The following is a 9,610-nucleotide window of genomic DNA, read 5'->3' as shown; positions in this document are numbered from 1 at the left end:
GTGTGGTAAGTAGCTTGCTTACCAACCACATGGTTCTGGGTTCAGTCCCACTGCGTGGCACCTTGGGCAAGTGTCTTCTACTATAGCCTCGGGCCAACCAAAGCCTTGTAAGTGGATTTGTAGACGGAAACTGAAAGAAGCCTGTCGTATATATATATATATATATATGTGTGTGTGTGTTTGTCCCCCAACATCGCTTGACAACCGAAGCTGATGTGTTTACATCCCCGTAACTTAGCGGTTCGGCAAAAGAGACCGATAGAATAAGTACTAGGTTTACAAAGGATAAGTCTTGGGGTCGATTTGCTCGACTAAAGGCGGTGCTGAAACAAGTAAAAGAGTAAAGGGTATATATATATAGGCATATAATATATATACATATATTTCTTTTCCGGATAATATTATATATATATATATATATGGTTAATGTTTACAGTATTATCCGAAAAAGAAATATATGTATATATATTATATGTCTATATATATATATATATATATATATATACTCTCTTGTGATCAAAAGTGATCGATATTTAACTGAAGCAAGAGATATGTGGGTGCAGAGCCATGGCACCATTTGTTGGTGACTGGTTGCTAAGTAAAACTAGACTAAGACCTACACTACGTGTAAGCGATAAAAAAAAAAACACAAAGCTTAGAAAGAATTTTAAAAGTCAAGTATCAAATAAAAATAGTCAAAACTTACCAATTACTTTATCTAAAGAGAGGAGAGGAAATGTTCTATTCTAGTGGATGCTGCGATTTGGAGAAAGATGTGCGATGTGTATAACAGTTAGAAAGACAGATGCATATGAGGTGTGTGGGTTGTATTATTGTAACATTTCTTCTTTTTTAATAATATCCTGGGCTTCACGTTGAATTTTCTCCAATTTCTCTAAAGTGACTGACCGAAGCGGCAGTAATTTCGGTTTACAGAGGATGGCAGATGGCACTGCCCTGTCGTAGACTCGCTCTTTCTTCGGCAATATTTCTTTGATTGTCACATTAGAACTAGACATATTCAGATAGGTTTAAATATTCTTCTGTAACTTTTGTTTCTAGTAATTTATTTCCCGTCTTCGGTCTTTTTCTACAAGAAAAATAACTGCTTTAAACCCCAATTATAGTTTAAGACAACAAATACATGATTGGTCTTGTAGTTGAAGAAACTGTGTCGTAAGACAGCTTTGCTTTATATATCTCCTTGTGTTTACCCAATACTTAGTTTAACATACTAATCCTATTAAGCACAAAATCTATCGATCACCGTACCGCCACCTCTCACTCTGCTTAAACAATATTTATAAAACAGAATCCGCGCCGTTCTTTTAATGTCACTTCCGCCTAACATCCAAGGGAGATAATGTAAACGCTCCCAATTTTAGGGCAGTCATGGGAAACCTGTGACCCGCGGTACTTTCTGCATACTCTTTTACTCTTTTACTTGTTTCAGTCATTTGACTGCGGCCATGCTGGAGCACCGCCTTTAGTCGAGCAAATCGACCACAATGACTTATAAGCCTAGTACTTATTCTATCGGTCTCTTTTTGCCGATCCGCTAGGTTACGGGCACGGTTGTCAAGCGATGTTGGGGGACAAACACAGACACACATACATATATATATATACATATATACGACGGGCTTCTTTCAGTTTCCGTCTACCAAATCCACTCACAAGACTTTGGCTAGCCCAAGGCTATAGTAGAAGACACTTGCCCAAGGTGTCACGCAGTAGGACTGAACCCGGAACCATGTGGTTGGTAATCAAGCTACTTACCGCACAGCCACTCCTGCGCCTATAGTACACCTAAACGAAAACTTACCTTCAATATTTAAGTCGTGCAGCCCACCTAATGATGACTTATATCTCGTGTAGCCTGCTTCTAGAAAAAGGCTACCCATGCCAGTCTTACAGCCTATGCAGTGGCTCGCTTGACCTGTTAGAGATAGCAGTCAGATTTCTCATTTACACTGTGTCATATGTGCACACTGACATTACCCATCCAGCAGAGCATGCTAGCTGCATTTCTTTCAAGCCTTCGCATGTCCTTTGTAGTCACAGCCCATGTTTCACAGCCATGTAGCATGGCTGTCCATACACAGACTTCACCTTTCGCTCTCAGGGAGAGGCGTCTGTTACCAAAGCTTTCTGAACTTTGCCCAGCCAGTTCTCAGTCCAGCAACTATGCTTTCAGAACTTCCTCCTTCACTGCTAACTTGGTCACCTAGGTAGCAGAAGCTATCTACTATTTCTAAGGACCCCCCCCCCACTCACCCACCAAGCATTTGAGGAAGTCTTTTCTTTGTACATTCTTTGTCCTAACTGTTCCTGCACATTTACCATCACCTGCATCCCTATCCTTGTTCATAACTCATTACCTTAACCTCCACTCCTCACTCACCCTCAAACAAAAGCATCTATCTCTTTTCGAACCCCTCCCAAAACCCACTGTCCACATCCTCTCCTATGTTCATCTTCTTGCTCTTTGAGAGTTTGTTCTTGTATCTTATCACTATCTTCCTATTCAGCCATGTATCTCCTCTCTAGTAAGACATCTGTGCTTGTCCTCATAACATACTTTAACCTTTCAACATTTGGCATAAAGCCACCCAATCTCCACTTTCCCCTTCCCCTCCTAAATACTTCCTTTTAGTAGTGAGAGTTTTTTTTTTACCTTTTCCACTCCCTCTGTTCCCTCCTGTCTTGCAAATTACATGACAACATCACTAGCACTGGTAACATGCAAAAAAGCACTAACCCACCACCTTCTCCAAAAATTGCCAGTATCAAAATTCAAAACCCCATAGTACTCACTTCCCTTCTTCAAGTGCCTGTTGTATTCAGTAACATCCTTGGAATTTCAAACACAACCCTTTATTAAATCTACAACAATAGAGTGTTCTCATTCTGCTGTCCGTACTTGGTTCAAAACCCCAAAAATATAACCTGAACAGGGCTGGAAGGTACATTGGCCCAAATTTTGCATCTATAACCACCAAAATGAGGACAATCCTTTCTACTACAGGCACAAGGTCTGAAATTTTGCAGGAGTTTTTTTAGTTGAATACATTGACTCCTTTACTCAACTGGTACTTGTTTTACTGACTCTGCAAGGATGAAAGGCTAAGTTGACCTCAGCAGCATTTGAACTCAAAACATACAGATGGATGAAATGCCACTAAGCATTTCATCTGGCATGCTAATAATTCTGCCAGCTTACCACCTTATCTGTGTCTAATAATGGTTTCAAATTTTTGCACAAGGCCAGTAAGTTCAGGGGAGGTAATATGTCAATTACATCGACACCAGTGTTCAACTGGTACTTATTTTATTGACTCCGAAAGGATGAAAGCAAAGTGAACTCCAGCAGAATTTGAACTCAGAACCTAAAGACAGACGGAATACCACCAAAGATTTTGCATCTGTGTCTAATAATCCTTTTTACTATAGGCACAAGGGCTGAAATTTGGTGGGAGGGACTAATCGATTTAATCGACCCCAGTGTTTCACTGATACTTAATTTATCGACCCCCCCAAAAAGGATGAAAGGCAAAGACAACCTTGGCAGAATCTGAACTCAGAATGTAAAGTCGGACGAAATACCACAAAGCATTTCGCCCATTGTGCTAACAATTCTGCCAGGTCTCTGCCTGCATTTGTGTCTAATAATGATAATATCTCAGAAATTCAAACAGAAAAATGTGAGGTGTATCTATTTATTTAAGACAGTATGTGTAGGGCAAGATTTACATATAACATGGGCCATAGCCCAGAAGCCTCCAAGCTTAGGGGTCCCTGAGTATTGGAACCTCCATTTAACTCACAGAACCCTTTAGTGAGTTGAAAATTAAAAATAATATATTTACAGTAATCAAATAGTTTGTAATTTTAATTTTAAGATATTTTTTAATCCAATCGACTTCTTATAAAATTACTGAGCCCTTATAGATTTAACAAGCTATTAAATTTAACTGAGCCCCTCTTAATGTACTGAAGTCCTTTTAAGTTTTGGGGCCTCTTCAAACTGTTTGCAACTACTAAATTTAATGGGGATCTCTATATTATCTCATGTTTTGAATTGTCATCGTAAAGCCTTTGCCAAAACCTATTGAACCAGAGACCCCACAGGGTCTAAATCAGGCTCTGAGTAGGTGCTTGATTAGAGGGAGATTTAGTTACTATTTCTAGCAGGTCAAGTGGCTACGTATAGGATTCCGCGAAATAATACATTTATGGAAAATAGTAGCATCCTAATTTGTCATAGTAGTATTGATACATCTGTAGTAATAGTAGCCGTGGTGATATATTGAAAATTTATTACCAAAAATTTAATCGATTCTTACAAGTACATTTACCAATAACAACAACAAAAAAATCCATCTATCCGCTAAAAATAAAAACAACAACAACGACAACAGAAATAGGCTAACATTAATTATATATCACTAATTATACAACATTAATTAGGTTCCGAAAATATAAAAAACTGCATAAAAATGGATAGATAAAAATTAAAGTGTTCGGTAATCTCCGTAATTTTCCGTCAATGAATGTTAACTCAGGCGTCGTGCATTTACGTAATTATTTCTGATGCTTTCATATTACCGAACTTGCTTTGAATCTTTATTCATTAATATTAATAATAATAATTTTTTTTCAAATGATATTTTAAAAATTAATCAAAAATTACTGTTTCATTTATCAAAATACTTGTATATATTATATCACTAGTTAAAAAAAATAAGATTGAAAATATCGAAAAAAATTTATTTATTTATTAGTACTGTTCCTCGTTTCAAACAAGGTCCATGTCTTGGACAATGAATGCTACTGGCTTATGACTTATATTTATATACATATGTATATAAATATATAACATCAAACTATATATGTCTCTATAGACGATCTTAGGCTATTTAAACCTTAAATTAACAGCTGCTATATTACGAAAAGGGCCTTTATTTTGCTCCCCCCCATCATCACCTCGTTCATTGCTGCAGGTTTTTCTGTTCGAATTCTTTGGTTTTATTTCAGGTAAATTTAATTCCTTTCCGATTTCTTCTTTTGTTTCCTTATCTCAATCTTTAACATGATTTGTTATGGTGCGTTATGTTTGTTAAGGTTTCTATTTTTGGCCAAGCATTCTTGTACCTATTATTTATTATATACACGAGAGTGGTCAGTGTGAATATATTTGTGTTGGTCAAAAGAGGTTTTCGGACAGACACAAGACACAGTACACGGCCAATGGAAGGAGGGGCCGAAGGGTCAGTTAACGGTCATCAGACTAACATATACATTGCTGAGTGTGTATGTGTTTTTGTATGTGCGTATATATATATATATATATATATATATATATATATATATATATATATATATGTGTATATATATATATTGTGTATATATCTGATGAATTAACAATATTTGTCCAATGTATTTGATATACTAACAATGAATGTATGTTATTTTTGATGTAGGCCTATTGACCATGTGTGTGTGTGTGTGTGTGTGTATCTATATATATATAATATTGATTGTCAATGTATCATATATATATACTCTTAAAGTATAGAGCAGTAAAGTATTGAATATATATATACACACATACTCGCACATCCATTATATATTTTATATTTTGTTTTTCAAATGTTGATGTTTATACTGTATATTTAAATTTATTAATGATGTGTGTGTGTACATCTATCTATCTATCTAGCTGTCTGTGTGTGTGTGATGTATTAACGTATGTCCAATATATTTCATGTTTCAACGGCGTATATGTATGATTGCATATGCGATATTGATTTACAAGCATATTAAACATGATGCATTGACCATGTGTATACGCTATATAGTTAATGTATGGTATATGTGGTGCGATACACTACTTTTGATATATTGACGATGTATATACAGTATATGTATAAGCTATATTCGGATGGTCTGTTTGTATTAGCAATGTATGTAGTTTGATGTTTTAATGTCATCAACTATGCATTAGCACTGTATATATGGTGTATATAATGCATTGACCATGTACATGGTGTATGAGACATTAACGCTGTATGTATATCTAATACATTGACTCTGTGGTGTATATAATACATTAACGCCGTTTATATGGTGTATATAATGCATTAACGCTGAGTTTGTGTATATGATGCATTAGCGCCGTGTATATAATCTACATCTCGAGCATGGACCAATATTAGGGTCGCGTGTGGCTCTTAATGACTTTCTGTGTGGCCTGCGAAAGGTCATGCTTATAAATCGTAAACATCACTTTTGTTTTTAGCTAAAATTCCACAAATCTTTAGGCATATCCCTGTTAATATGAACAATTCTCTCTCTCTTCCTCATTCGCTCCCGATTTCTCTCTGGTTGAGTAAATGTTGTTAAGACTTACTCTGTACTTAGAGAATTACTGTTTTAATAATGGCGTGGATGATTAACGACGAGGATGAATGAGCAGTTTAATTAAAGCTTACTGCTACTTAAAAGTTATCCACGCCTTATGTAATATGAAGGATTGCATCACATAACTGGCCCTTGTAAAGGGTTACGGTCCAGCTAGGCCAGATGGTAAGGTGCTTCACTTTTAAGGAAATCTCCCAATGACAAGAAGCTATAGGGAGCTCTCACGTAACGGATTATGATCATACTTGTTCTTTCATTTCGTTCTCTTGTAGATACATTATCTACACTGCTTAGAGATAGGTGTGGCTTCATGGTAAGATGTTTGCTTACCAACTACGTAGTTTAGGGTTCAGTCCTACTGCATGGCACCTGGGGCAGGAGTCTTCTATTATATCCCCGAAGCAATCAAAGCTTTGTGAATGGATTTATTAGACAAACTAGAAGAACCTGTTGCATGTGTGCGTGTGTATTTGTCCACCACCGCATGACAACTGCTGTTAGTTGACTTACGTCCCCGTAACTTAGCGGTTCGGCTAAAAATGACCGAAAGAATAAGTACCAGGCTTTTGAAGCAAAAAAAAGTACTGGGGTTGATTTGTTCAGCTAAACCCTTCAAAGTAGCGCTTCAGCATGTCCGCAGTCCAATGATTGAAACAGGTAAAGACTCACAGATACATCAGTCATCCAGCATTTTAAAAATTTAAGATACTTGAATTGTTTGAATGGGGGTGTCTTCATATCACATTTTGCCATGGACCAAATTATCAGTTGATCTATATTTAAGGGTATATATTTCACATCTGGCCTGGGCTTGTTAGCAGTTTTTGCACAGTCATGTGTGTATGTGAGACATCGATGTTATTGTCTCTATGCAGTCCTTTCTGGTTTCTACTGGAAATCATTCACGTACATCTTTGACAAGTTTACGGACACTATATGCCTCCACACAACTACATACGCCCCAAGAAACCATACACACCCTAAAAATCTGCACAACCAGACCTCTCCCACATCCATCTCTACACGTATACCCCTCCCCCCTTCTTAATTCCTCCCATAGAATCGTATTCCCACCTGACCTCTATCTACTTTGCTTCACCTTTTCTCATTCTCTTTATTTTTTACTTCTCTTTCTCCTGACGAAGAATTAGCATCCAAAACGTCAGGTTCCCTTTTTAAGTTTTAAACTTAAATTTTGTCTCACATGTGTTTTCTTTTTGTGCTGTTGCCTTATAAAAGCTAAAAAATTCTTCACAAGCTGTTCCTCAGTTTCACATTTGTTGGAGAGTCGTGATCATTCTGCCTAATGAATGGTAACCGGAAACTCTTAGTAGCAGTTTGCCAAGATTTTTTCCAGCTTTAATAAAAGCATGGAACTCTGCCTTTTGGTATTCAAGTAATATTTTTTTCCACCTTGTTTTGCATTTAAGTGCTTACTTTGTGTGTGTGTGTGTATATCAGGGACGTGCCGCTTGGGTAGGTAAGGTAGGCACCACCTACCTTGAATAAAATAGATTTATAGCAACATTTCCCTTTTATGGCAAAATATGCACCTAATTCAATAAAATTATGAAGGTTACTCTCATTACTATGCATAAAATGCAAAATATTTGATTTTTTTTTTTGTAGATTAGGTAGGCATAATTTGCACCTGCTTTTCAGTCTTGGTATTTAAGCTACGCATAATACTGCTGTAGTACATGTGATGTGTACACTCCTACAACTCTGTTTTCTTTACATGCTATAAAGGCAGAAGTAAATCTGCCTTCAACTCGGTCGCACGCCTGTGTTTTGCTTATATCTCATCATTGTCATTTAATATCTGTTGTCCATGCTGGCATGGGTTGAACGATTTGATCAGGGCTGCACCAGACTCCAGTCTGATTTAGCATGATTTCTATGGCTGGACGCCCTTCCTAATGTCAACCGCACCGAGAGTGTAACAAGTGCTTGTTATGTGCTTTTTATGTGTTACTGGCATGGCTGCCAGTTGCGTGACTCTGGTATCTGCCACAACTATGATTTCACTTGGCTTGATGGGTCTTTTACTCAAGCACGGCATATTGCTGAAGGTCTCAGTCATTTGTCATTGCCTCCGTGAAGCTCAACGCCCTAAAGGTGCTTTCTATGTGCCACTGGTATGGGTACTAGTTATGCAACACCAGCCTCGAACACATTGCCTTATATGATGCTATATATACAGTTTATTTGATGTATTGACAGGTTTGATGGGAGATGAGGTGTTAATCATGAAGATGCTCTTCTTGACTGAAGAAAACGAAGCCCAAATCTGATTTTTATGCACAAGTTAATTGATTTGAGTGTTTATGTCAGTTTAGCAAGTCGTTGGTTACCTGTAATACACTGGGATCTTGGAGATTATTTGAGCTTTTGTTCTTGAAACCTTAGAGAATATTTAGATGTTGTTGTTCAAATCCAGGTCTCTTTTGATCCTACAAATCAATGCTCAAACCTGTACCTGGTGTGACCACACAGTCTTTTCTTTTCAGACCTTGTATCCAAGATTATATTATCCATGGCCTTTTGTATTTCAAAATGGCCGAATTTTATTTGAAAGATTTTTAGTTGCCATTTCAAGCATGTTGAGTGACTATGCACACGTTCCCTTTATTAACTCAACATCTCAGTAAATATGACATGGAATCCAGTGTTTGACAAGAACACTGAAATACTACTCCCAGAATGAACATGAACTAATACCTCTCTCCTCCCCTCTCTTTCTAACTGAGGCAGCCATATATCTCCTCTACAGCATGACACCCGAATCTGTACCTTCTCATCACCTGGCACAAAGGCGCCTCTTGTGCTGCTCTCTCTTTCAGTTGAAGGGTCTTGTGTTGTGAGTTAATTGGTGACCTCACTGGTGCAACATTAAAAAGCACCCAGTTCACTCTGTAAAGTGTTTGGCATTAGGAAGGGCATCCTGCTGTAGAAACCAGGCCAAAACAGACAGTGCTTGGTACAGTCTTCTGGCATAACAGTTCCTGTTAAACCATCCAACCTATGCCTGCATGGACAACAGATGTTAAATGGAGATGATGATGAACTAGTAAACTAGTATTTTAATAACTGTATCCACTGGGTCATATTGCTATTTATAGTTCCTATTAGAAATTCTTCAGATAAAGAATAATTATGATAAAAGTGTGTGTGTGTGTATATATAT

General features: G+C 37.3%; 2 protein-coding genes across 2 annotated transcripts in view; one reads left to right on the top strand and one right to left on the bottom strand.

Moving 5' to 3' along the window:
• The window catches only part of LOC106881776 (anaphase-promoting complex subunit 5), a 40,071-nt gene extending 39,227 nt beyond the window's left edge, over positions 1 to 844 (bottom strand). The window contains exon 1 of the mRNA XM_014932281.2: positions 707 to 844. The gene's annotated coding sequence lies outside the window, so the exon portion shown is untranslated. The remainder of the gene's footprint in view (positions 1 to 706) is intronic.
• Positions 845 to 4,780: 3,936 nt separating this feature from the next.
• The window catches only part of LOC106881777 (ubiquitin carboxyl-terminal hydrolase 20), a 71,563-nt gene continuing 66,733 nt past the window's right edge, over positions 4,781 to 9,610 (top strand). The window contains exon 1 of the mRNA XM_052977178.1: positions 4,781 to 5,037. The gene's annotated coding sequence lies outside the window, so the exon portion shown is untranslated. The remainder of the gene's footprint in view (positions 5,038 to 9,610) is intronic.

This window comes from Octopus bimaculoides, chromosome 27, assembly GCF_001194135.2.
Source record: "Octopus bimaculoides isolate UCB-OBI-ISO-001 chromosome 27, ASM119413v2, whole genome shotgun sequence".
Taxonomy (NCBI): Eukaryota; Metazoa; Mollusca; class Cephalopoda; order Octopoda; family Octopodidae; genus Octopus; species Octopus bimaculoides.
This window is presented reverse-complemented; position numbering and strand designations above follow the sequence as displayed.